Source organism: Nicotiana attenuata, unplaced genomic scaffold (genome assembly GCF_001879085.1).
Source record: "Nicotiana attenuata strain UT unplaced genomic scaffold, NIATTr2, whole genome shotgun sequence".
Taxonomy (NCBI): Eukaryota; Viridiplantae; Streptophyta; class Magnoliopsida; order Solanales; family Solanaceae; genus Nicotiana; species Nicotiana attenuata.
In genome coordinates, this window is record NW_017671883.1 from 206,835 (window position 1) to 234,369 (window position 27,535).

The 27,535-nt window shown below is 40.1% G+C and overlaps 1 pseudogene; it reads right to left on the reverse strand.

Annotated features, from left to right (window-relative positions):
• Nucleotides 1–14,846: 14,846 nt before the first annotated feature.
• Nucleotides 14,847–19,257, reverse strand: LOC109210717 (annotated as a pseudogene).
• Nucleotides 19,258–27,535: the final 8,278 nt, after the last annotated feature.

Here is a 27,535-nt window from a genome sequence, read left to right on the forward strand (position 1 = left end):
AAGTGCCAAAGTTTAACTTGTATGACGGGTGTGGAGATCCGGTAGCCCATCTGAGGGGTTATTGCAGTGAAATGAGATGTGTTGACGAGAAAGATGATTTGTTGATGGCGTATTTCAGTGAGAGCTTGACTGGGGCAGCTTTGGAATGGCATAATCGTCAAGATGTCGGTAAGTGGCATACATTGGGCAACATGGCTCAAGATTTTGTTCGACACTTTCAATACAATATAAACATTACCCCAGACCGCTCATCCCTATCAAAGATGGAAAAGAAACCGGAGGATAGATTTAGGGAGTTTGGGCTCAGATGGAAGGAGCAAGCTGCTCGAGTCAGTCCCCGGATTGGTGAAAAAGAAATGGTTGAGCTTTTCCTACAAGCCCAGGGGCCCCGGCCTTGGGTAAACCTTTCAATGATGTGGTAAAAATGGGGGAGATGGTGGAAGAGGTAATCAAGTCAGGCAAAATCATGAGTTATTCGGCATTGAAAGATACTACAGAAGACATTCAGGACACCTCAGCAAGTTTGGGTGGAAGAAAGAGAAATAGAAAAGATGATCCCGTGGGCATTCCTGCTCAACGCTCCCATCCTCAATATCGGCCCCATGGATATCCTTGCGCACCAGATGATCCTGCCCAATGCTACTTCTCTCCACAGAACCCCCAAAGTCGTACATCACTTTCCCAGTACCCTATCCACAATGCACCACCATATGCTCCACACCCACGAGGCCCACGTTGGCCCGCACCACTTCCCCAAATGTCTTACCCGCGCCCTTAAGCATATCAGCCACCTGCCCGCAAAAGGTTCCAACCGAGGCCAGAATACAAACTGAAAAGAATACTGAAAAAAATAGGCTTTCACCCCTATTGGAGAATCATATGCCAGTTTGTTCCAAAGGTTGAGGCAATTGGACATGTTGAAGCCGATTCAGATAAAAATGCCAAACCCTCTGCCAAAGAAGTTTGATTTTTCTCAAAGGTGCGCATATTGCTCCAATGCCCCGGGTCACAGTACAGAAAAGTGTTGGCACCTGAAAAATGCAATTCAGAAGCTTATTGATGTAGGTGACATTGTCGTGCGAAATCCAGATGCAGCAGACACTAGCCAAAGTCCATCGCCTCTTCGTAATGAGACGCATATGGTGGGTATGACTGGTATTGACAAGGAATATGAAAATTCTTCTGAGATCCTCGGAGGTCCACGCGCTACAAAGCTTTCAGCGCTATCAGAGGTTGATCTTAAGAACGAGCCGGCAAAGGGAACCCAAAAGCAATTTGTTAAGAACAATGTGATGAAGACATGTGAAGGTCCTAGTATTGTTGATGCAGAATTCAGTGGCTAAGATGTTGAGCTTGGTGATTGGAAAGATACTCCTTTCTTGGCTAGCCAGGGAGGGGTCTTGGTGGTTTATTTTGTTGTCATTTCTGTTGTCCGGTTTATTTCAGGGTTGTAATCCGGATATTGTCTTGTGGCTCAAACCCTTCTATCCTTTTATTTTGCCTGGTTTGTTTAGTCGTAGTAACTCGCTTAGTGCTGTCTAGGTTTATTCCAGGGTTGTAACCCCAGTTTAGTGCTTGTTTTGTTGTTCAAACCCCTTCACCGTTTGTCTAATGCAATTTTCTGTTTTCTATTATTTCTAGTCATTTCAGTTTAGTTCTCTTCTCCTTTTATAGTTCTCTTCAAGCTGGTTCTGGTGACATGACATGCACGTATAATTCTAGGCGTGGTTTTAAAAGTTAGTTTAATCATGAATCAATAAAACAATTGTGAAGATGATAGGGACATTTGAGGGAAATAAGTAAAGGCATTTCGAGATCATTTGAAGCCCGAACCGTGTGAAACTGGGGCAGATAATTGGGAAAGTTAATGGGGTGACAAGAATTCTGTAAAGGGGAGTGCATCCCGGATGATTTGGAGCAAGCAACTTTGAGTTCAAGTGCATCTCAAGTTACAAGATAAAGTCAGGAAAGTTTTCTCCGAATCGACGGAGGATATCCATTGTGAAAAGGGAATCAGCCAACGAGGGTTCTGTACTTGACAAGGCGCTAAAGAAAAGTGGAAGGCATATCAGTAATACCAATGCCGAAGCCGCAAAAGAAATATTGCGCATGATCTTCAATTTTCATTTCAAGTTGCATGTGTTGTACTTGGCATTTTCAAGGATTGGGAGGCCCTCTTTCAGCTATCCAAACACTTACACCATTTGATACCCTTTTGAGCCTGTACTAATTTCTTTGACCTCCCCTTTTTTGGAATCAAGTTAGAGTCATACGAAAAAAGAAAAAAAAACCAAGAGTTCATGTCCCCACAGGTTTATTTTAGAAAGTTCATTCCAAAAGAAAAATTCGAAAAAAAGAGAAAAAAAAAGATAAAGAAAAAAAGGAAAAAAAAAAGAAAAAAAAAGGAAAAAAAGAAAAAAACAAGGAAAAAAGAAAAGGAAAATAGTAACAAAAGTAGTCGTGTGAACTACGTTTGACCTGATTCTTGTAACCACAAGATACGTAGGCAGCCTCACGGTTCGGTCATATCAAATAAAATATTTCATAATCCCACGAAGTCGAGAGTTGGAAATTCAAAAAAAAGAGGGAAAAATAGATTCAAATTCCCCTGTTTTAGAAATTGGGGAAATGCTTTTAGAATGGATTCCAAAAGTTGTAAATAAATTAACCCTATTGTCATAGTTATTTTTGAGCCTTTATGATATCCTTTCTTTGTAACCTTGTCCAAAAGCCACGTTACAGTCCAAAAAAGACCTCCCAGATAATTTTTGAGAATGCCGGGTTAGACATGCCAAGAGTATATGATGTTTTTACCATGGTTGATTCCTTGTCATCTGCAGAATCAGAGGAAATAAGAAGAAAAGAACAAAATGAGAGAGTCTTATTGGTGAAAACCCTCACAGGCACCATAAGGCGATGGTGAGTTGAGAAAAAGAACAAAATGAGAGAGGCTTGATGGTGAAAACCCTTCGGGCACTACAAGTCAAATAAGGTTTGTGAATCATGATTGGATAGTCGGAGCATTGAAGCCCAGTTTCACGGTTTAGGGGTATAATAAGAGTTGAACATTAGACTTGCTTGACAGATTAGGCCACTTAATCCAAAGGTGCATGTCATGGTCATTAGAGTTGGTACCCACGTCTGATAAGTTTTTACTTTGTAATTTTCTTGTTAGGAATCATCTCTTTTCATTGTCCTTTACTCTGTTCCTTTTGTCTTGTTCACTTCCTCTTCCTGAGTCTGTTTGGTCAGAACAAGTGAGAAATGACTTTAAAATTTGCCACCAGCTTTCAAATTGCACAAAACGGGATCTGGCTAGCACGTCAAAGTGGCATAAGTCAGGAAAGAACAGCGTGCGCGCTGAGTTGGTAGCAATCAACATGCTTTGGGATTCATGTGAAATACAAAGGTTTGGTATATATCCATTCATGAACAATGCAATAGATAGAGGATGTTGGGTGAACGGATCAAAGGTATTTTCTGTGATAAGGTTGATAGAGAAAGTGGTTAACCAGGGACAAGCAAGGTCTTCGGAAATCATTATATCATGGCAAGTGAAGGAGCAATAGACCTCAAGGCCAAGGCCAGTGGTTTAAGTCGGGAAAGAACAGCGTGCGTACTGAGTGGGTGGCAATTGACGTGCTTTGGGATTCATGTGAAACACAAAGGTTCAATATATGTCAGTACGAGCACAATGCAACAGATGATCGGTATTGGGTTTGAACAGATTAGAAGTATTCTCCGTGATAAAGGTGATAGAGAAAAGTGGTCAGTCAATAAACAGGCAAGGTCTTTCGAATTGAAACCGAAGTTACCATGGGAAGTGAAGGAGCAATCGCCCTCAAAGTTCAAGGCCACAAACCAACCATCATGTTTAAATTCACAAGTTTTCTTTGATTGAAACAGGGGCAGGAAATTTTGTTTGTTCCGGAGAAACCCTCCGTGAGTAAAGCAGGTACCAGACAGGCTCGGTAGTGAATTCCAGTACCTTCCTGGATAACACGATTTGGTAAGTTTTGAGACCCTCGCAAATGACAAAGTCTGACGAGAGCTCTACTTATGGGAAGTGTAATTTGGATTCTAAGCTTTTCACTTTTGAGATAAGGTTGGGTTTGAAATTTTCAAGATAAAGGATTTTAGTTTAGAATTTGTTCTACTCACAGATGCTCCCAATATCAAACTGGGGAAGAAAAATTTCTTTTGTTTGTCTATTTTGTTGTAATTAGGTTCAAAGAAAAGCAGCAGTCTCAGAGGAGTAAGTTCGAGTTCGGCAATCAGGCGCCCACCTGGAGAACAAAGAGAAAGCAGCAGTTTCAGAGGAGTCAGTTCGAGTTGGAAATCAGGCACCCACCTGGAGAACAAAGGAAAGTAGTTCAAGTTTCAAGGAAAAGCAGTGCAAGTGTTCAGCAATCAGGAGCCTACCTGAAGAACAAAGGGAAGTAGTTCAAGTTTCGAGGAAAAGCAGCGCAAGTGTTGGTAATCAGGAGACCACCTGAAGAACAAAGGGAAAGTAGCAAGGTTCAAAGGAGTTCAGCAATCAGGAGCCCACCTGAAGAACAAAGGGAAGCAGCAAGGTTCAAAGGAGTTCAGCAATCAGGAGCCCACCTGAATAACAAAGGGAAGCAGCAAGGTTCAAAGGACTTCAGCGATCAGGACCCCGCCTGAAGAACAAAGGGAAGCAGCAAGGTTCAAAGGAGTTCAGCAATTAGGAGCCTACCTGAAGAACAAAGGGAATGGAGTAAGGTTCAAAGGAGTTCAGCAATCAGGAGCCCACCTGAAGAACAAAGGGAAGCAGTTCAAGTTTCGAGGAAAAGCAGCGCAAGTGTTGTTAATCAGGAGCCCACCTGGAGAACGAAGGGAAGCAACAATGTTCAAAGGAAGACAACAATTAGGAGCCCACCTGAAGAACAAAGGGAAGCAACAAGGTTAAAAGGAAGACAGCAATCAGGAGCCTACCCGGAGAACAAAGGGAAAGCAGCAAGGTTCAAAGGAGTTCAGCAATCAGGAGCCCACCTGAAGAACAAAGGGAAGCAGTTCAAGTTTCGAGGAAAAGCAGCGCAAGTGTTGTTAATCAGGAGCCCACCTGGAGAACGAAGGGAAGCAGCAATGTTCAAAGGAAGACAACAATCAGGAGCCCACCTGAAGAACAAAGGGAAGCAGCAAGGTTCAAAGGAGTTCAACAATCAGGAGCCCACCTGAAGAACAAAGGGAGAGCAGCAAGGTTCAAAGGAGTTCAACAATCAGGAGCCCACCTGATGAACAAAGGGAAGCAGTTCAAGTTTCGAGGAAAAGCAGCGCAATTGTTTGTAATCAGGAGCCCACCTGAAGAACGAAGGGAAGCAGCAATATTCAAAGGAAGTCAGCAATCAGGTGCCCGCCTGAAAAACAAAGGGAAAGCACCTCAGAATACAATTCAAGCCAGCAGCAAAGGAATTTCACCCGTAGAGTACAAGTCAACAAAGCAGCAGAAACTGCAAGAGTAAGAAGATATAGATAGGATTCTTGTAATTCATAGATCGTAGTTAGTCTAGCTTCTTTTATTTTTGTCTTGGTGTAATAAGGAGTTTTAGCAAGCAGTAGCAGCAGCAGCAACAGCGAAATCATAGCTTCCTGGTAGTCCCAGCTGCCAAAACTTCCCGAACTACACTGACCTGATTCCTTTATAGCCAAGGATATGTAGGCAACCTCGGAAGCAAGGTGCGGTCAAATCTTTTCAAAATGCTTCCCACGGAGTATTCCAACGGGCAAAAATCGCTCGTATCCGCTCACTTTATCTTTGCACGAAAACTAAAGAGGGGCAGTTGTGAGCACGTGTTTTTTCCCTATGTGAATTACTCCCATAAATTCAAGAAAAAGAATTTTTTTTTCCATTATTTGCAATTTCGTAGATTTTTGTAGCATTTTGTTAATTGTTTGCATTTTTTTGTGCATGTTTAATTTTATTTAATTCATGAAAATACAAAAATACATTGCATTTGCATTTAGGATTTAATTCTACATTTTTAGAGTAATTAGTAAATTAGTTGTTTTACAAAAAGTAGAAAAATCACAAAAAAATAACTCATTTTTGCATTTTTAACTTTTAGCTTTAAATTTTGTAGTTTTCTTTTAATTTGGTAATTAATTAGTTGTTGTAAATACTATTTTGAATAACTAATCTAATTTGGTAGGATAATTTGGTTTAGGAATTAATTTAGGTTTTTATTTTAAATTTGAAAAGAAAAAAAAAATTTGAAATTGAAAGAAAAAGAAAAAGGAACTGAGAAGTTCGGATTTTGGGCCATTTCAATTAGTTTTCCCCCAAGCCCAAACGTTGTATCCCCTGAATCCTTCCCAATCCAGGCCCAAAAACAACTCCCACCCGGTCCAAATCAGTTGGTCTTTCAGACCATCCAAACGACGTAGTATAGGGCCAATACTACGCCGTTTTGAGTTCTCTAATTAATTAAATCCTGGCCCTTCATCTCAGTGCATCCAATGGCCAGGAGCACTTCCCCCACTTTAATTAAAAGTGTCCAAACACCCTGTTTAACCTAAGACTTTTGTTCCACCTTCTCTTTCACCTCTCATCTTCACCGCCGCCCACCACCCACTGGAATTCGCCACCGGCGGCGGCGGGTCACCAAACTCAGCCAAATTTTGACCATATAACCCCCGTTGCCTCCCCATTCCGAATCCACCATTAGTTTTCTCCAAAAATCAGCCAATCCTCTCGAATTTCAAATCTTGGAAGGCAGAAAATCCGAGTTGTTCTACCTTCTCTGATTTTTTCCTTTATTTGTTTCTCTATGGTAATACCACACGGTAATTACCTGGTCATTTAGTAATTTTCAAGGCCTTTCATGGCAGCCAACTTTTGGTCAAGCAACCAGCGTTCCGAGCTTCTGCTTCGTCTCACTTCAGGGCAGGTGTTGAGGATTGTGATATGGAGCACTAGCCGTTGAAGAAATTTTGGTTAGTGCTCATGTTACAATTCTCGCCATTCGCCGAAACCTCTTACTGGTCATAGATTTCTCTGAGTCGTCAATCCTTTTGGTAGACCCTGGTATATTTCTCTCCTTTTTGTTTTATTTTAGTTTTCGTTTTCTCTTCTTTTGTTGTTCTTCATCTTATTTTGGGTTAAGTCATATTAGTTCTGGTTTGATTAAATCAGCATCAATAGTTTAGTAAAACGATTATTTGTTCATGATAGTTTTTCTTTTCCTTTTATTCTTTTTCCTTTTTCTATTTGTTTTTTTTTTGAAGTTTCGTCGTTCAGAGCTTTGTGGTGTTGTAGGTTTTTTGTGAAATTGCGTTGGTTTTGAATTTTATTTGGGCTTTGTATAGAAGAAGCCCAAAGAGGGGAAGTGAAATTCTGGTAGCCAGCCCATGGGTTAGGACTGGGATGTGGGGTAATTGGACCCATGTCTGTTTTCCGAAGGGTAAATAATGGAGGTTTAAAGGTTAGTTTAGGAAATTGGGCAAGGGGAATCTCTTGTAACTGATGGGGAAACTTCTAGGAAGGTGGGGTTTGGGACTGTTTTAACAAACAGATTTTTGAATTAAGGACTAACTAGCAAGAATGAAAATTAAAAAAGCAGTAAAGGGCAAAGACAGAAATCATTTCTGCTGCCCTAAAACTTCTCTATAAAAGGTTGTTTCTTCACTATCAAGTCAGATTTTGGAGAGGTTTTTAGAGACTAAAAAAAGCTGAAAAACATAGAAACAAATGGCTGAAAGAAATAATCAAAAAGAGAACACTGAAGTTTCTACATTATTGTTCAAATTTGCTTGGGGTCTGTTTTTAATCTTCTTAACTTGGAACCTTCAAAAGATTTCTAGTTCATTTGGGATTCAAAATGGTTAAAAAGTTAGTTTGTTGCTGCTTGGTTTTGCTGAGTTACTGCTGCTGTTTCCCATTAACCTCAGGCTATTTTTCCTTGTTTATTTGCTGTATTCCGGTACACATCTCGAATTCTGAACAATGTAAAAATGGTTGGTTGGATTTGAAGAATGAAGATCCTCGGATTTTACTCAATATCTTCTTTGTCTTTTCATTTGACTTGTAGCTTACTTCATTCGTTTTAATATGCTAAGAACTGATGTTGTGTATCTCTTAGTCGTAATGAACATTGGAGAAATAGTTTTGTTTTGTTGTTTAATATAAAGTATAATAGTTTGTTACATTGGGAGATCATGTTATTCATGGACTGTGTTTGAACTTTGTATGCTGGTGGGAGCAAGGGGTCTTAATATCATTTAAGGGTTAGATTGTATGCGACGGGTGTTGAATTATCTCGTGATTTGGTTAGGATCAGTTGTATGTGTAAATGTCCCTGCTATTTTTGTTAATATCAGCTTTGTAATTCGAATATCAGTACCTTCTTTTTGGTGTTTGAGTTGTTGCATTAATTCTGTTGAAAAATGGATCAAAAGGGGGAAAGGGAAATAAAGTCCAAGAGGACCTCCATGTTGAAATTTGTTTCTTTTCTTAAACGTATTGGGCCAATGTTGGCCCATATTCGCTGATTTGCTGAACATCTAGTTCAAAATGGTTTTTCATAAACGTTTTCTTTTTTGTTCTGTTTTGGGATCGATCTTGGTCCCTGTTGGAGCCTCTACTCCAGTTTGCTCTCCTTGAGGGTTGTAGGGTGAGAACCCCACCAGATTTTGGCAGGCTTGGGCATGATCTTCGAGCCCAGCATTTCATTTAGCTGCTACTGTCGGGTTTGTCTACAGCAGGCCTGGCCCAAACGCATGGAAATCTAGCTCAACTTCAATAGCTAAGTAAAAATGGCTTTAAATCTTAAGTTAATGTACTTCTTTGGTTAAATTGAGGTGTGCCGTTTTCACCATATCACTCATGGCCCTCATATGAATTATTAATTTAACATTAAATAAATGAACTTCGTAGTTTGCTTTAGGCTCGTTGAATATATAATTATCATGGCTATTAAAGTCCGGGGGTGCATTTCATGTGACCCGGTTCTAATTTTCAACAAGGTTAAATAGAACGCGTCGTGACTCACGGGTGCATTTCATGTAGCGTGGCTCACATTGTGTTTCAAATAACCTTGAATTTTCCTTAAATAAATAAAAGCGGTTTAGAAGTTAAAAATGCACACAGGCTTGAAAGTGTTCTAAAACCAGATAATTAGGCCAATAATAACGATTGAGCGACCGTGCTAGAACCACGGAACCTGGGAATGCCTAACACCTTTTCCCGGGTTAACAGAATTCCTTACCCAGATTTCTGTGTTCGCGGACTATAAGACAGAGTCAATCTTTCCTCGATTCGGGATTTGAAACGGTGACTTGGGACACCATAAATTATCCCAAGTGGCGACTCTGAATTTTAATATAAATAATTCTATTTCGATTGTCACTTTAATTCTAAAAAACTCCCTTATACCCCTTTCAGGTGGTAAAAAGGAGGTGTGACAGATCTGTCCTTGGATCGCCTTGAGGCAGATTACGCTTCGGGGCGTTCCTTCGATCTTCTACGTAAGGCCGGTATCTTTCCTTGTTTGGTCTCGACTCCCTTTCCGTAAGCTTTTGTTCTTTTGTTAAGAGCCTGCTAGGATATACTAAGCCTGAAGGGGCTCCTAATTGGTCGTCTTCGACCCTGATATTCGATTGATACCTGTTGTGCACATCCGCCCAGGTCACGGCGGGACATTCGATCAAATTTTGTTTTAGCTGCTTGGAAGCTACCGAGATTTGTTCGTTCAAGCCCTGAGTGAAGGCTTGCACTGCCCATTCATCGGAGACCGGTGGTAATTCCATTCGCTCCATCTGAAATCGAGATACAAATTCCCTTAGCATCTCGTTTTCTCTCTGCTTGATTTTGAAGACATCGGACTTCCTGGTGGCGACCTTGATGGCACCGGCGTGTGCCCTCATAAAAGAGTCTGCCAACATGGCAAATGAATCTATCGAGTTCGGGGGTAGGTTGTGGCACCACATCATGGCCCCCTTCGACAGTGTCTCTCCAAATTTCTTCAGTAGGACGGATTCAATCTCGTCATGCTTTAAGTCATTCCCATTTACAGCACAAGTATAAGCAGTAACGTGCTCATTGGGGTCTGTGGTCCCGTTATACTTCGGGACATCGGGCATTTTGAATTTCTTCGGGATGGGCTTCGGAGCCGCACTTGATGTAAATGCTTTCTGCACGAACTTCTTTGAATCTACACTCTTCAGAATCGAAGGTGCGCCCGAGATCTGATCGACCGTCGAGTTATAAGTCTCCACCTTTTTATCGTTATCCTCTATCTTCTTATCTCCTGATTCAATCCTTTTGGTGAGGTCCTCGAGCATCTTCATAATAGCGGGGTCTGTTGTTGACCCGTTGTTACTCGATCTTTCTTGTGCTTGCTCGACTCGAGGAGCCGTTTCCGGTGCTGCTGTGCTTGGAGTTTTTTGTTGACTTTGTAGCTGAGCAATAACCACTTGTTGCCCTTGCAACATTCCAAAAATGACTTGAAGACTAACGTCTCTTTCTTCCCCGCGCACACTTCCGTCGGTATGAGAGTTTACATCGACATGCACTGCGTTGCGTGAGCTTACATCGATGGGGATTTGTGTTGGTGCCTCCCCTGGGTTTTGTGGTGGTACACCGGCATCTACTGGTGCTACCCCTGGGTTTTGCGGTGGTACACCGACGTCTGCACTGTTTTCTCCCTAAAGCCCAATACCGTTGCTTTCGCGTACATTTGCTGAGTTAGACATTTTGACCTGAAATAAAAGATTCTTGGACAAGAAAAAGTGTGAAGAATAACTTGTGTTTTCAGAAAATTAGCACCAAAACAATCACTATTATTTTTAGCCCCACGGTGGGCACAAAACTGTTTACCTTGAAAATGGTAATGACAATTATATTTAATTTTGTGGTTCTAAAAATACGTGACTAATTTCAATACTAGTTATTATGCGATGGATGCTAAGTGTGAATAAAGAAGGTGAGAGATGCAAACCAAAACAATTACAAATCCAAGTCTCGAGCTACTGGAACAATGGCTTCGAGGCCCATTTAGGGCAGTTGATAATGAGCTATCGATGAAGAAACAATGATAATGAAGGCCTCTAAGATAGCCTTTTGCAGCTAATAATAAGCAATAAATGAAGAACAATAAATGAACAATGAAGGAACAACGAAAGAATAAGTAATAAATGTGAAGAACAATCGTCTTAGCAAAGAGAGCAAAGAGTGTTGTATGTTATTCGATGTGTTAAATTCAATAATGATCTGAATCCCTTACAAGATGGCAAGGGTCCCCTTTATATAAAGGGGGGGGGGGGAGGGAATACTAACATAGTACACGTCAAATGATGACGGGAAAAGGCCATTGGTACAGCTGTATAATGGCTTAGTACGGATTGGTACTATTCTTGCAGACCTAGTCAGCTCTAGCCACGTGTTCTTGGGAGCTTTCCCGCCTTTCCATGATGATCGTCGATTTGTACTACTCCGAGATTGACCTTCGACGTGCTCCCTCGAGCGACGCACCTCGGGGTCATACTTCAAATTCTACTTCAAGCTCCTCGAGGTCGGGCATGGAGTGCTACAACAACCTCAAAGTCAAACTCTTCTGATTTTGGCCGTATACAACAATAATCTTAATCTAAAAAATTCATTGTAAAAACTTTTAACCAAATAAACTACATAGACCCAATTTAAAGATGATTTTAAAAGTAAAATTACATCTAACTGCTCATTATATTCTAGTCTTTCCCCATTCAGAAAAAAGATTAAAATAAGCCTAGAATTATGTGAAATTGACCGAATATATCTGTCGTTAATGATGATAGGCTATAATTACATATTTTAGTCGCTTATTACACTCAAATTTACTGCACTTTAGTTGAGTTTGCGCTTTAATCGCTAGTGTTTTGCACTAACGGTGTATTTTATGCCTTATAGGAGTGATTCCGAGCTATATAGATGTTATGGAATGAATTTAAGTAATTTGGAGCTTTGAAGTCTGAGTAAAAGCCCAAGGGATTTAGCCGGGATCGTGTCAGGGGTCGTTTGATAGTTAAGAACAAACGAAGAATCGAGTAGGCATATTGCGCACTGTCTAGTAAAATGGTTAACTTTTTGTTCAGAAGTCTATTTGGGCTCCACAATATATGGTTGGAAAACTAACTCAAAGCGCTACACATTTCATGTTTTACGTTTTTCCAAATTCTAAACGGAACAGGGGGAAAATGCGCGTCAATAGCGCGGTCGCGCTCGTCAGGCAGAACACTGGGCCACTAGCGGCCGCGCTAGTCAAACCCGAGAAAAGTGTCCTTTTTCACATTGGAGAAGGTATAATTGTTTGGGCCAAACCCTACTTGGTATATATACATGGAAAACGATATTTTGAGGAGGTTGGACACACTTTTGAGATAATTTAGACCTAAGGAGGCAGAGGAGAACGTTTTTTGAGAGTAAAACACAAGCATAGAGCCGCCGTGGAGGCCAGGTTTCATCTTTTCTTCCACAAACTCAGTAATTTTTATGTTTCTTTGTATGATTTGTTATTTTGCTACCATGTCTATGTGGAGCTAAACTTCACGTTCTAGGGTTTTGGTTCTTTCACCACTATTGTTATTCGAATATTGATTTTGATTCCTTAGTTTATCATAATAGTTTATTTATTCAATCCTGCACTTAATTATTTGGTTGCTTGATCGCCAATCGAATACTATCTACGAATCTAGAGTTGAACTCGAAAGTGGGAATTCTAGATTGCATATAGGATTGAGTAGAGCAAGTTCTTGAACCTGGGTATCGGGTAAGGGATTCGCGGTTAGGATAGACATATACCTAATTTCCTTGCTCGGTTGATTTACAGGAATTATAAATGCGTTCTTGTTGATTCTAACTCCATAGACATATAGGCGTTAGGTTAGCTTGAATATGCGAGTAAGAACTCGACAGATTCTAATGAGCAATATTAACCATGTCAACCAATAAAGTAGATAAATTAGTTAGTCAATTCAATTGAAGAATACAATAGGAATGCTAGATAGCCTATAACCCTAGATCGTTTTCATTACATTGATATCATAAAAATCTGCTCTTTCTCTGTTTAAAGTTCATTATTTATATTTTTTTTATTTAATTAGTTTACAATAAAATATTTCTAGGTTTAATTCTTGTTTAGATAATTAGGATAGTCTAATTTAGTTAATAATTAATCACAAGTCCTCGTGGGATCGACATCCGACTTTTAGTCACTTTATTACTTGACGACCGCGTATACTTGCGTGTGCATTTGGTCGCAACAGTTAATACTTTGGCACTAACATGCACCTGTCATCCAATATTGCTCTAAATATGCTCTTATTTTAAACGGCCCATATATGGGGCATTTTTTATTCCACGTGCATATTATGAGGGCATAATTGCCACATTAAAGTTCTTAAACTTTTATGTTATTGAGTTATCTCGTTTGGTTCAAGGCAAAGTAAAAAAATAATGATAAAATCCCTCTCAAATCGATTGTTTTCCTTCTGTAAATCTTAAATACACGAACAAAGAGAAGCAAAGTGTAGAAAAACCTAAATCTTTTTGTTAGAGAGAAACAAATATAGTGGCCGGTCAATTTTGAGAGGTTTCGCTTCAACGAATGGTTTAAGCTTTTGTACACTTTATTTCTCTTTGTTCCTAAATCATGCTTATCTTTGTTCCTAAGCAAAGTGCATCATGTTTTGTTTGTACAGAGCGAGTAAGTAATTTATTTTTTCCTATTGAGTTGAGATTCAACACAATTGATTGGTGCAATTTATTTTTTTATTACCTATGGTGGCTAGACTTGTCTATTGTATTAGTTTTTATTGTAGTGATGCCGAGAGTGGCTATTTAGTCGTTGGCCATATGAGGCCGTGGAGATTTTATTGAGGTATTCCAATAAGTGATTTAGGTTTTTCAATAATTTGCTGCTCTTTGTTCGTATTTAAGAGTTATAGAAAAAAGTACAATCGATCTGAGCGGGATTTTATCATTATAAACTTCGATTAAATTGTCATGAATAAACAAAAATAACTCATCAACATAAAAACTTAAGAAATTTAATGGGCCAAATATGCGCCCGAAGTATGCATGTGGGACCAAATATTCCCTCCATACCGACCGTCTAAAATAAAGGCATATTTAGAGCAAGTAAAGGATGACATTCATGTTTGTGCCAAAGTATTAATGATGAGTAAATCCGCTTAATTCGCATAGATCAAGGGCATATTTGGAGTTGTTCCTTTCCCCATTAAAAGAATCTTTACTCTTCTGAAGTTTAACAACAATTAAATATAACACAAATATCAGAAAACCATATATTGTTCATGGAAAAATAAATAATCTTCAAGGCCAAAAAGAATTTTTTAATAAAAATACTAATTTTATTTCTGTTGAGCTAAAGATATACATATTATTTTAATTACGTAAACATGAAATAGTGATGTTCACAAAGACAGAAACTAAAAGAGAAAGACTATTAGTCATCCCGTTAGTTTTGTACATTTTAAGAGTTTAGCTTTAGAAATTTGGTAACAAGTCCATTAAAAATCAACAATAATGCTGTCTGTGCTTCTGTCGTAGCGACCAATTATCTTTTTAACGGGTGTAGTTGAGCGTGATCACTAGGAAATATCATGCAATTGAGGAGCCCCTGCAGTCCCCTCCATGAACATACATATTGCAGCCGATCAATATATAATATATCATTCTATTTTAGACGAGTCCTCTTTTTTCCTTTCTTTTTAACCTTTTAAATTTTTCAAACAAATTGCTTCATAAACATGCTGCATAAAGAAATCATTTATTATCACGAAATGCAAAAACACACAAAATAAGCTGTGATACAAGGACGGAACGGAATAATAATGTTTCAATATGTGTGTCCACCAAAACGTCTGTGTCTTCTTTGAAAAGAAAGTATGGCCTCCTTGAGAGCTTCTTCTCCAAAGTCTGGAAATAGTGTCTATGTGAAGTACAATTCAGAGTAAGCGAGCTGCCACAATAAGAAGTTACTGATTCTCTGTTCTCCACCAGTCCTTATAAATTGTGATGACCCAAAAGGGTCATCACTTGCTTTTAAATTAAATTCTGTGTTTCGGGGTCTTAAAACCCTCTTTTACCTTCATCTCGATTTGCGTGTGCAGTCCGGGCGTGTAGCCGGAAAGCTGTTATGTGAAAAATCTGTGAAATATTAAAATTTTGACTTAAAATGCATTTAAGTTGACTTCGGTCAATATTTTTGGTAAAGGGACCCGGACCCGGACCCGTGATTTGACGGTCCCGGAGGGTTCGTAAAAAAATATGGGACTTGGGCGTATGCCCGGAATTAAATTCCGAGGTCCCAAGCCCGAGAAATAAATTTTTGAAGAAAATTATTTTCTGAAATTGTTTAAAGGAATTTGAAATGAAACTTGATTAGAACATGTTGGTATCGGGCCCGTATTTTGGTTCTGGCGCCCGGTACAGATCATATATATGATTTAAGATGATTCTGTGAAATTTGGTAAAAAACGGATGTCATTTGACGTGATTCGGACCTAAATTGCAAAAGTTGATATATTATGAAGTTTGAGAAAAATCCTTTGATTTTGAGGTTTAATTCGTTGTTATTGAGGTTATTTTGGCGATTTGATCGCACAGATAAGTTCGTATGATGTCATTGAGTTAGTACGTATGTTTGGTTAGGAGCCCCGAGGGCTCGGGTGTGTTTCGGATATGTTTCGGAAGGTTTCGGACATAAGAAAAATTGCAGGTTTTCAGCTGTTGGGTTTCTGATGTTTCCTTCTTCACGTTCGTGGGAGAACCCACGCGAACGCGATGCATTAAATATTGATGAAGGAAATTCCTTCTACGCGAACGCGTAGCATAGGTCGCGAACGCGAGGCATTGGGGGGTTAACCCTTGGCGAACACGGTCCTGGCCACGCGAACGCGAAGGCAAATGATCCTGGGCAGGGGTGGGGCATTTGTTCTACGCGAACACGACCCTTTGGACGTGAATGCGAGGGCTCGAGGAGTTTACTCTCTGCGAACGCGAGCCCGATGTCGCGAACGCTAAGGTCTTCAGGCCTGACTCATTGCGAACGCGATGAGCCTGTCGCGAACGCGAAGGGCAATTTCGCCCAGTTATTTTTAAGTCTCAAAAACAGAACACTTACGGCATTTTCATAAAATTTCATAAACCTCTTCTTCTACAAAGCTCTTAGGCGATTTTTGAAGCATTTCCTCACCATAATCTCTTGGGTACGTAATTTTTAACTTGTTATCTTCCATTTTTATCAACACCCACTAGATTTCTAGGCCCAAAACATGAGATTAAAGGTAGAAAATTAGGGATTTGGGTAGAGTTGGGATTTTTGATTAATTGTGATTTAGACCTCGTTTTGGGGTCGAATTCTTGAAATAATTATATATTTGGGCTAGTGGGTGAATGGGGGATCGGATTTTGGTTCGAACCTCGTGTTTTGACCAAGCGGGCCCGGGGTTAATTTTTGGATTTTTGGGAAGAATGATTAGAAAGCTATAATTAGGCATTGGAATTGAATTTTTTAGCGTTTGTTGATGTTATAAAGTCGATTATGTATCGATACGATTGATTTGGAGCCGAATTCGAAAGGAAAGGCAGCGTTTGAGGCTTGAGTTGGCCGTGGAAGTTTGAGGTAAGTGTTTGGTCTAACCTTACCTTGAGGGATTAGGAGTTGTGTCTTATTTTCTAATTGCTTCTTGTTGAGTACGATGTATAGGCATGGTGACGAGTATCTATGCGTTGGTGTCGAGCACGACCGTGAGTCCTATATTGTGATTTCAATGATTTCGTTGTATTATTCATGCCTTGGTGAAAATTTCTATTTGTTGTGTAAAGTTGTGAAAAGAATTGTGACCTATGAACATTGAGGAGCGTTGGCTCCAGTTGTATAATGAATTGTGGTAGTATAAGTGATAATTGAACCTCTAGAGCAGTGGCTCGAGTTGTGAAGCGAATTGTGAAGTAAAAGTGAGAAAGAGAAGAGATCATTCTTACCCCCCCCCCCCCGCCGGGCTCTTGTTGAGTTGTGGGTCCCTTGCATTGTGTTCTTAATTGATATTACGGATACTTAGGTTGATGATTCTTTGTGTTAGGTAAGGATTATGGTTATAGCTGAGGTAGTTAGATGTTGGAACAAGTTTGGGTATGGCCGAGGTAGTTAGGTGTTGTAACAAGTTTAGTTATAGCTGAGGTAGTTAGATGTTGGAACAAGTTTGGGTATAGCTGAGTAGGAGTTGAGTTAGGATTGGTTATAGCTGATTCTCCCTTGCCGGGATGTTTGTCTTGATATTGTTGTTCCCTTATCGGGAAGTTATTATGTTGCTTTTGTTCCCTTGCCGGTATTCCTTGTGATTTTGTGTTGGCTTGTAAATGGGAGTCGGTGGTACGCCTACCACTAGATTTAATGAAATGGGAGCGGGTGGTACGCCTACCACTAGATATAATGAAATGGGAGTGGGTGGTACGCCTACCACAAGATATAATGAGATGGGATCGGGTGGTACGCCTACCACGAGATATAATGAAATGGGATCGGGTGGTACGCCTACCACGAGATATAATGAAATGTACCACGAGATATAATGAAATGGGAGCGGGTGGTATGCCTACCACAGGAATTAATGAAATGGGAGCGGGTGGTACGCCTACCACAAGATATGAGAAATGGGATCGGGTTGCACGCCTGCAACGAGTTGTGAACCGAGAGCGAAATCTGCCTTTGTTTTCCTTATCCTTATTAGAAGGATAATTTTGGTTTCCTGATAATTCTCTTGGGATTCTGTTTTATCTGTTATTCCCCGAAGCATGTTTCCCCCTCCCATCTTTATTCATTTATTTCTGCTTTACTTTCCGCTGTATATTATAGAACTTCACAGGTTTATTTGGTAGTCTGGTCATAGCCTCGTCACTACTTCGCCGAGGTTAGGCTAGACACTTACCAGCACATGGGGTCGGTTGTGCTGATACTACACTCTGCACTCTTTTGTGCAGACCCCAGTGTTGTAAACTTTGGACCGCAGTGGGATTGCTTATTCTTGTTCATCAGGCGACCCGAGGTAGTCCTACAGGCGTCCGTAGGCCTTGGAGTCTCCTTCCATCTACTATTCCTGTTTCTTTCATGTATTTTCCGAGATAGTATTGTATTTATTTCTTTCAGACCTTTATTTGTAGTATTCTTAGACCGTCTGTGATACTGTGATACCAGTTCTGGGTAGTCGAGGTTCAAGCAGTTGTATTAGATATTCGTGTTCAGTTAGCTTATGGCTTCTTTCTTCCTCTTATGTTAAATTCCGCTGTTTAAATGTTATTATTAATATTAGAATTCCTAACGAATATAAAATGAGAAAAAAAAACGGGTAAATTGGAAAATTAATTGGCTTGCCTAGCTCGTACTAGTAGGCGCTATCACGACTTCCGAGGGTGGGAATCCGGGTCGTGACATAAGTAAATCAAGTTTAGCAAACTTAGTACACTTGGTAGCTAGTTCTTGCTCAAATAATGTATTGTGAATATCCTCTAACTGTAGAAGACCCTTCTTTACTTTATTGGCGCTGCTCTTAGTTGCTTGTAACATGTCATAATGTCCTCCATAGTTTACTGCTATCATAAGATGAAGTCCTGCATTGGGTTTTGTGGTCTCCTCTGTCAATTCTATGCATTTCTGTAAAGTGATGGGAAGTTTGGATCTGTCTCTAATAGCAGACACTCGTACCCCGACCTTGTTGATTTTAAGTAATGAGAATATTGAAAATATTTGTGTGTGTGTAAGTATTAGACCAAATAATTACCTCATAAATTCTTCAAAGAACTCTTCGAACAGTTGCATCAAGAAATCAACCTCCTCCTGCTCAAAATAAATAATGGAAAAAAAAATTCTGAAATTCCAATAAGGCCAACAAAATAGTAATGAGGTTAAACTTTGGAGTTTCCAATTAACGTAGGATGCGTACCTTGGAACGACTCCAATTTTCAGTAGAGAAAGCAAAAGCAGTGATAGCTTGTATTCCCGGTTTGGAAGAAAAGTTACAAATCTCTTTTAATTTTTGAGTAATTAACTTGTGACCCTCTTGCACAGGTAAGCCTCTAGCCTTAGCCCATCTCCTGTTTCCGTCCATTATTAAAGCAACATGTTTAGGGATATTTAGCTGATCAGCTGGATCATCTATTAGTTGGATACGACGACGATCATCATCAATTAGTTGGATACGACGATGATCATCATCAATTAGTTGGATGCTAGTTTCCTCCATGTCACCTTAGGAAAGTGTCCTTGCATGGTTCTGTATAGTTGTTTGACATAATATTTCTCCATCTTCTGAACATCTTCTTCTGAGAGCCCTGCACTTGCAAAGTAGTTCTTTGCTTTGAGAATCTTTTGTATGGCCCATGATACATTCTTTGGTTCTATATTCCAGACTGTGTTCCCCTTTATATAGTAAGTATGTACCCATTGAATCCACACCTTCTCTTTCCTTATGCAAATACTCCATAGTAACTTGCAAATGGCTGCCTTGTTCCATAGCTCCACATTGATGAAGTTCAATCCCCCAGCTACTTTTAGTGCACACAGTTTGTCCTAGGCTATCAAAGCCTTCTTATTTGCTCTGGCGATGGACGCACTGACACACCATATCAAATGAAAGGTGCCATGGTGTATGTTGTTCGCTGATGATATAGTTCTAATTGATTAGATTTCAGGCAACGTTAATGGGAGATTGGAGGTATGGAGGCAGGCCCTGGAGTCTAAAGGTTTCAAGTTGAGTAGGACTAAGAGGGAATATGTGGAATGTAGGTTCAGCGACGTGACGAGGGAAGCGGATGTGGAAGTCAGGCTTGACTCACAGGTCATCCTCAAGAGAGAAAGTTTTAAGTACTTAGGGTCAATTATCCAGGGAGATGGGAGATCGACGGGGATGTTACGCACCGTATTGGGTTGGGGTGGATGAAATGGAGGTTAGCATATGGAGTCCTGTGTGACAAGAATGTGCCACTGAAACTCAAAGGTAAGTTCTATAGAGCGGTGGTTAGACCGGCCATGTTGCATGGAGCTCAGTGTTGGCTAGTCAAGAAGTCACATATACAGAAGATGAAAGTAGCAGAAATGAAGATGTTGAGATGGATGTGTGGACACACTAGGCTGGATAAGCTTAGGAATGAGGATATTCGGGAGCGGGTGTGTTGATACCCAAATTTTCCCTATATATTATTAATAGGCAAAATACTTCAAAATAGCATATGCATGCATATATAAGTATATCCAAATGTTTTATTATTTTTCCTTAAATTCTAAAGATTTTTAAATCAATTTATTCCCAATTTTATCCCTAAAAATCCAATAATAATTTCCAAAATTATTATTTTTGATGATTCATTTATGGGATTCTCATATTTATGCTAAAATGTAGCTAAGATAATTTTTTCATATTTTTATAAATTTATTTAGTATTTTTTAAGCTAAATTGCATACAATTGCAATATTAGCGTCTTTTAAGATCTAATTGCGGTTGTATTCATAAAAATTAAGCCCAGTATTTTTAAATTGATAATTATAAATTATAAATCTTTTTAATGCTTTTAAGTTGTTTTCAGAAATTAATTGCTATTTTTTATAAAATAAATAAGGGAAAAGTGGCTATTTAAAATCTAGCCCCAATTGCATTTCACTTACAGCTTGAATTGGACCTCCAATTTAAATGCAATTACCCCAACCCCAATTACAATCTGAACCAACCCAAACCCGATCCTCTAAACCGCCCCACCTACCCGTTCAATCTAGGCTGTTGATTAAGATGATCAACGGCCACCAGACCTCCTTTCCTAATTAAACCCAAAGACCCCCAAACCCCATTCTCCAAACTCCGCTGCCCCTGAATCCCCCCTTCTCTCTCAATCCTCTCTCAAATCCTGTCAAACCCTAGCCGCCGCCATCAAACTACAACCCCAATATCTCCTAAATCTATGGCTTCCAAGGTCTCGCGGAGACCTGTACCGACCTCCCATGGTTTCTACGTGTCCGATTCTGTGGTCTCATGACCATATCACGAAGGGTTTTGTCCAGTCTTTGCTTGATGGCTATTCTCCGGTCGTCTCTGACTTTTTCTCCGGCCAGCCAAGGTTATTCGAGTCAGACTCTTGACTCTCATGCTTAGATCGATGGTTTTCAAAGCTTTTCTCATCATTTGGGTTTCTTCTGAAACCCTAGCCTCTAGAGGTTCTTTCGATTTCTCTTAGATCTGTTTCAGATCTATGTTTGCTCTGGACTTTTAAGCATTTTTCTCAAAGTTTCTTTTAAAACTCTGCCTTCAAAACCCCTTACCTTTTCCGATTAGGGTTTCTGTTAAGTTATTTCAAAAATTTCTTTGATTTTTCTTGACATGTCTTGCTATGTCTGCTCATATCGTTCTTCTACTTGAGTTTGCATGTTAAAGCCCTAATTTCTTTTGACTGTTTATTAGACGAATGTTTGTTTGCCTGAGTTTTATCCGATTTGTTTTGTTTATCCATCTTTAAAATTCTTCTATTGCTGAAAACCCTATGGCTTTGAGTCTGAGACTATTAGTTTAAGTGCATGACTCGATTTGAAGTTCTTTATTTCGAAACCTTTTGCTCCTTTGTGTGATTCTTCTGATTCTGAGTTTCTATCATCTCTAAAACTTGATTATGTTCGAAACCCTAATTTTCAAAGGGGGTTTTCCTCACTTGCTACTGTGAGATTTTCGCATGCTTTTGATATTCTATGTTTCTTCACTACTCATTCAACTGACTATCATGCTTCGAGTGTTGCTATCTACTGAATTTTTCTTTTTGTGCTACTACTGCATGCTATTTCCTCTTGCCAACAGGCTTGGCCTCGCATGTATAATGTTTATGCACCCTATTTATATGCTAATTCTCCTTCCTTGACTGATTTTCAAACTTGTGACTAATTTCAAACTTTTCCTTTGTGGAATTCTAATTTTGCTTGCCCGTTAAAGTTAACTGATTTCTTTTCCTGTTTTGCCTTACTGAATCCTTTCCAAAATTAGAGTATCTCTGTACCTAGACTCGATTGCTAGCTAAATGTTTTACTACTACTTTTATGGCAACTGTCAGCCTGCTGACAAATTGATTTCTTTCCTTGTTTTAAACCTGTCAATACCCGTTAAACAAGTGCTCCCTTAATTAAAGGGAGTCACTTGTATAATTGATTCCGAATCATGATTGTTTCCATGTTTGTGGCTTATTACCTCTCTCTCACTCGTTTTCAAAAAACTATAAATACCCTGTACTTCTTTTCTTTCAAGACACGAACACAAGGCATAACACTTGATTCAAACACACACTACGCTAAAGCTCTTTCTCTTATCTACTATTACTATATTGCTGCCTTACCTAGCCGATTGAAAGCCAAGGCTAGGCTGTGGGGATACTTGCTTATTTTCTGCATTTGCATTTCTTACTGGTATGTTCTGATTAAGTTTTCTGCACCAACAACAACATGTTTATTTACTTTTTCTTGCATTCTTGTCTGCCTACTGATTGCATTTAACCCAGTACCATTATTTGGCATGCTCTAATTTTTACTTCTCCCGTTCTGGATCAATGTATTATGACCTGTGAATCCTAAGTCCCTGCCTCAATGTGTTTAATACTTGTGGTTGGTTTGGGGCATAACAGCATTGAGAATTGTTGTGCATGACCCAAACCTGATCCTCCTAGGATCATAACCTTCATGTTTTCCCTTATCTGTTGTGTGTTTTGGTTGATTCACAGGTATGTCAGCACTTCCTATTGCTGTGCATGCCCAAAGTTAACCCATGCCCAAGTGTATAGGCCCCTTGCAATGGATTCCCAATCACCTCCCCCCTTTGTGTGAAGTCATTGACTCCCTGAAATGTTAATGGCTGACGCGCATCACCCTTTCCCTCTCTTTTATTCCCTCAGCTCTTAAAACTCTATTTCTGCACTTTCACTCTCTTCTTAGACTTAACTTTTGCCCCCTTTATGTGAGCCTTGCCTTGGAACCCATGAGCTCCCTCTGAACTTGGACACATGAGGGCTGGCATTTCCACACTAAACTCATCTCTTCTGGTTGTGTAACTTGGGTGTGAGCACTGCCCGGGGTCCATTGAGGCCCTTAAGGAACTCTGACACACCTAGGTCTGAGAAAAGGCTTTGAAATCAATGGCATTGGCGATGATACGGTTCCTTGCATATCTCAAATACGAAGTCAAATTAGGCTTTCCTATGGTTGTAGTTTTTCATTCATTCTTTCTTTTGTAATTCGGTATTTCTGGTTTGTAATAAGTTGTAATAAATATTTGGGGACGGCTAGTAAAAAGGGTTGGGTGATCATGTATGCTCAAGGGTAGAAAGCATGGCTATAGCACTGTTTTAAATTCTTTGTGTTCCATTCTGCATTTTAGACACCATGACTATAGGGTTTATCTCAATCTGCATTTTCATCTATATACACCTCTCAATCAATGTCACACCTAGATAACCTACCTATAGGACGTATTTAAACTCCGCATGCCACTTAGATATCTTGCTTTAAGTGCTAAACGGCTAGAAAATAAGTGTCATGTTCGCAATGCTGAAATCAGTAACATATAGAAGTAATGCCTATAGGGATTCTTAAATAAATCTGATTCGCTTCATTCACACTCAATGTTAGATATCATGTTCATAGGGATTAAATCAGCAATAGTAGATACCATCACCTACAGAATCTGAAATTGGTCTGTTTTAAAATCAGTCTATTCTGAATCAGTTTTAAACAATCTAATTCCCTTATTTAACGAGGTTTAATCAGCATGCCTATAGTATCTCAAACAATTCGTTTTTACTGTTTCGCCGCATTCTGAATTAAGTAGATATCATGCCCATAGGACTTCGTCTAAACACTTAGGCAAGCCTTAGAGTAATAACAATAAAACTGAATTCGCCTCTGTTAATTAGTAACTGCTCCAACCAGCAGGCAGGCCTGATTTGGGCTTCTTATGTGAGGTATCTGATGAATCTGGCTCTGAATCAAACTCCCCTCATCTTTAGTATTTCAATAAGACCCTAAAAGTATGTGTATGTCATGCTAGTTATGTGCTTTTGTTCAAGGAGGTGTATTTAAGCCTGTACATGTTTATATGCTTCCCCAACATGCAGTATGTGTTTTGTATGTCGCCTTAGATTTTTATCCTTTGAAACCAATCAGCCTAATACCCCTTCCCTTTAGGAATAGTAGTCATAAATACCTCCGGGACTGATAGGAACGGGACGGGTAATAGCATGCAATAGTAATCGAGACCAATCCGCGCTTAGTACCTTAAACGGGGTGGGAAAGGGTAGATTTGGATATGATGACCGGTGCGCTAATACCACGTGTAGCCCCTCTCTTGAGAAGTGATTACCGGGTATTGCATTGATGTGATCCATATTATGAATAAACCTAGGACCCCCTTTCCTTTTCTTTCTTTGTCTTTAAAATATTTTGACCTCTTCTCAAAATCCCCCTCCTTTTAATAACTGCTCTTTCATGCTTTGTTTACTTCCAAGCATTTGCGTATTAAAATCCCTCTTACTTGAGCCTTATTTGTTTACTTGTTAATTGCATAAATTTACAAAAACTATCTGGCCGGGAACCACACTAGTGGATCCTGAGGGGTGCCTAACACCTTCCCTTCGGGATAATTTCAAGCCCTTACCCAATCTCTGGTTATCCAAACAGCTTAGAACTGAACCTCTATTGGTGTCCTAATGCACCTTAACTCATTAGGTGGGGACTCTCCAAATGCAAAACCCACTTCCCAAAAGGAACGAGTTGTCCCATACCAAAAATGTCATAAACCTGATTCTCCCACCGTGAGGAGGGAAAAAGGGAGCGCGACAGTGTGGCGACTCTGCTGGGGATAGATCTAGGCTTTTACCATTTCAGACTGTTATTGTGAATTTATATCTCTTTATGTGCAATTACTTGTTTAATTCCTTTAAGCATTCAATTCCCTTTTCGATTGCAAAACTGACTTGTCTTTTTTTTGTTGTCTTTCCTTTACTACTGCTTTAAATTATGAAACTGTTGTATTTACTGCTTTCTTAACGTGCAAATACGTGACAACATGCTTTTGATTGTTGCATAATCATGCTCAACATCATATTCCACTCGTGCCAAACAAATCCCATAGCAACGCTTATAATGAGTGGTTGCGCTCTTCCTATATTATTACCCCTTAAATCCGGAAAAGTCATATTTGCGGTAAAACCAGTCGATCAACGGTGTAGTCGACGGTTCCGTGCCTTTCCCCCTTGAGTTGCTCGCTCAAGGGTACCAGCCTAAAACCCCATAGAAACCTTATTACATTTAAATTGTACATGCGTCATGGTCAAACCTAGCCGGATCAGTTATGTTGTCCACATAATGATCCTTTAAGATAGCCTTATCCAAAGTCCACTGGGTTTCCCTAAACCCAAACGGACATCATCACGTTCTGTGTATTTATTTGGAGAATCAAATGCTTAATACTAATTGTTGATGTTATAAAGTCGAGTCCGGTGGGGGTAGGGCCTAACCCTTCTGTCTTGCAGATAATGAGGCACGAAATTCCCAGATTCGGCATGGTTACCAACATCCACCCAAGACTGCTAAGCTGGTGGAAAGATCTTCACTCCAGTGATCAGACTCTCGTCCGAAAATATCTAGGGAATCTACCTTCCCTCTTGGAAATTCAACCCAACAACAAAATCATAGAAGCTGCCACATTGTTTAGGGATTGTGAAAGGGCTGTGTTCCGCTTTGGGGACATTGAGATGACACCCTTGCTAGAAGAAATAGGAGGGTTGGCCGGTTTGGTATGGGAAACTCGGGGTTTACTAATGCCAGAGAACCGCAAGGGCAGGGGCTTCCTCAAAATGATGGGTCTGAAGAAGAATCCAGAATTAACATGCCTAAAAGAATCCTATATCCCCTTTGACTATTTATATGAGAGGTACGGTCACAGCAAATCCTACCGCACCTATCCTGACGAGTTTGCCATCACATCATTAGGGCATATTCACCGAAGGGTCTTTGTATTCATGTTTTGTTTCCTATGGTTGATTGTGTTTCCAATAAAGAAAGCAAGAATCCACACCAGACTGGCCATGGTAACTAAGACCTTCATGGAAGGAATTGGCGGGAAACCATTCAGCATAGTGCCCATGATCATTGCGGAAATATACCGAGCCCTAAAGAAGTGTCAACGGGGAGCCAGTCACTTCGAAGGCTGCAATTTGTTCAACTTTGGCTCTACTTCAACTATGGCTCATGGAGCATCTCCAAAGCAAATGAATTATATCCCCGATATGTTTGCTCAGCCGGAGGATGCCAAAGGATGGTTCGAACTGTTTGATAATTTGACCGAGGGACAAGTACAATGGATGTTCGAGTGATTTCCAACCGAGGAATTCATCGCCCAATCCAGAGACGCGCCTTTCCTGATATTGATCGGTCTGAGAGGAACATACCCTTACGTCCCTCTACGGGTTATGAGGCAAGCTAGTAGGAAGCAGGTTGTACCCAGGGTCGACAAGATGAGTCACTTCCGGGCTAACTTCCACGATGATGATAGCCCTTACAAGTGCCAAGCTCAGCATATGTGGCACTACAAGATCATCATGGGGAAGGATACCATCGAACCAGATAGATACCACGCTGATTGTGCTCCCTACTATTCCGGCTGGTTGGAGGATAATCATGATGGTCTGAGCCAGCATGGGTTTGTTCTAGGTCACAGGATCATAGACGAAAAGGCTAAGGCACAGGTCAAATACAACCAACTGCGCAAGAGGATCCGGGAGTGCGAAAGCGAGCACCGTGAGATACAAGAAGCCAATCAAAAGTTAATTGAGGAATGGAAGGACATGGCTGTCAGTGCCAGCAAGCGACTGGGATACTTGGAGCGAGGCATAGTGGAGCTGGAAAGAAAGTTTCTCAAAAGGGTCAAAGACTATCAGAATGCTGAGGGGAACGAAGGTGGACATCTAGCCAAGGCCCACCTATTGCTGGGACTTCGCGAGCTGGGGAAGCTGTTCGACGGAGCCAAGGATGCCGAATCGGGGGAAGGTCCTTCAGGGACCAAGTAGATAGGATTTTATCTTTTCGCTATATAAAATGTAATAAGGCCAATGGCCATTAGTGACTTTTATTTCCGGTTATTTATTGTCGATTTGGGATTCGTCTTATTTTCTATCAATAAAATGAGGCATTTAGCAGCCTGAGCTCTCCAAATCAACTTGTCGCTAGGCCTACCTCGGGCACGAAGAGGTCCCCAAATTAGGACGCAATTTACATTCTCGCACTATGTGTTTAAATATTGCAACATTTTTTTGTAACACCCAACTAACTTGGTTACCTTTTTGCTTTATGTTTTGTTTTGTTATTCCCCTCCCCAAAGGTTAGTTCGAGCACTCTGGCAACGTTATCCTATTCCACAAGATCCAAGGGTCCTCCACCCACTCCTCCTCTAAGTCCTATTAAGAACAAACAAAGGCAAAATGGAAGATTTGAACAGCGTTAGA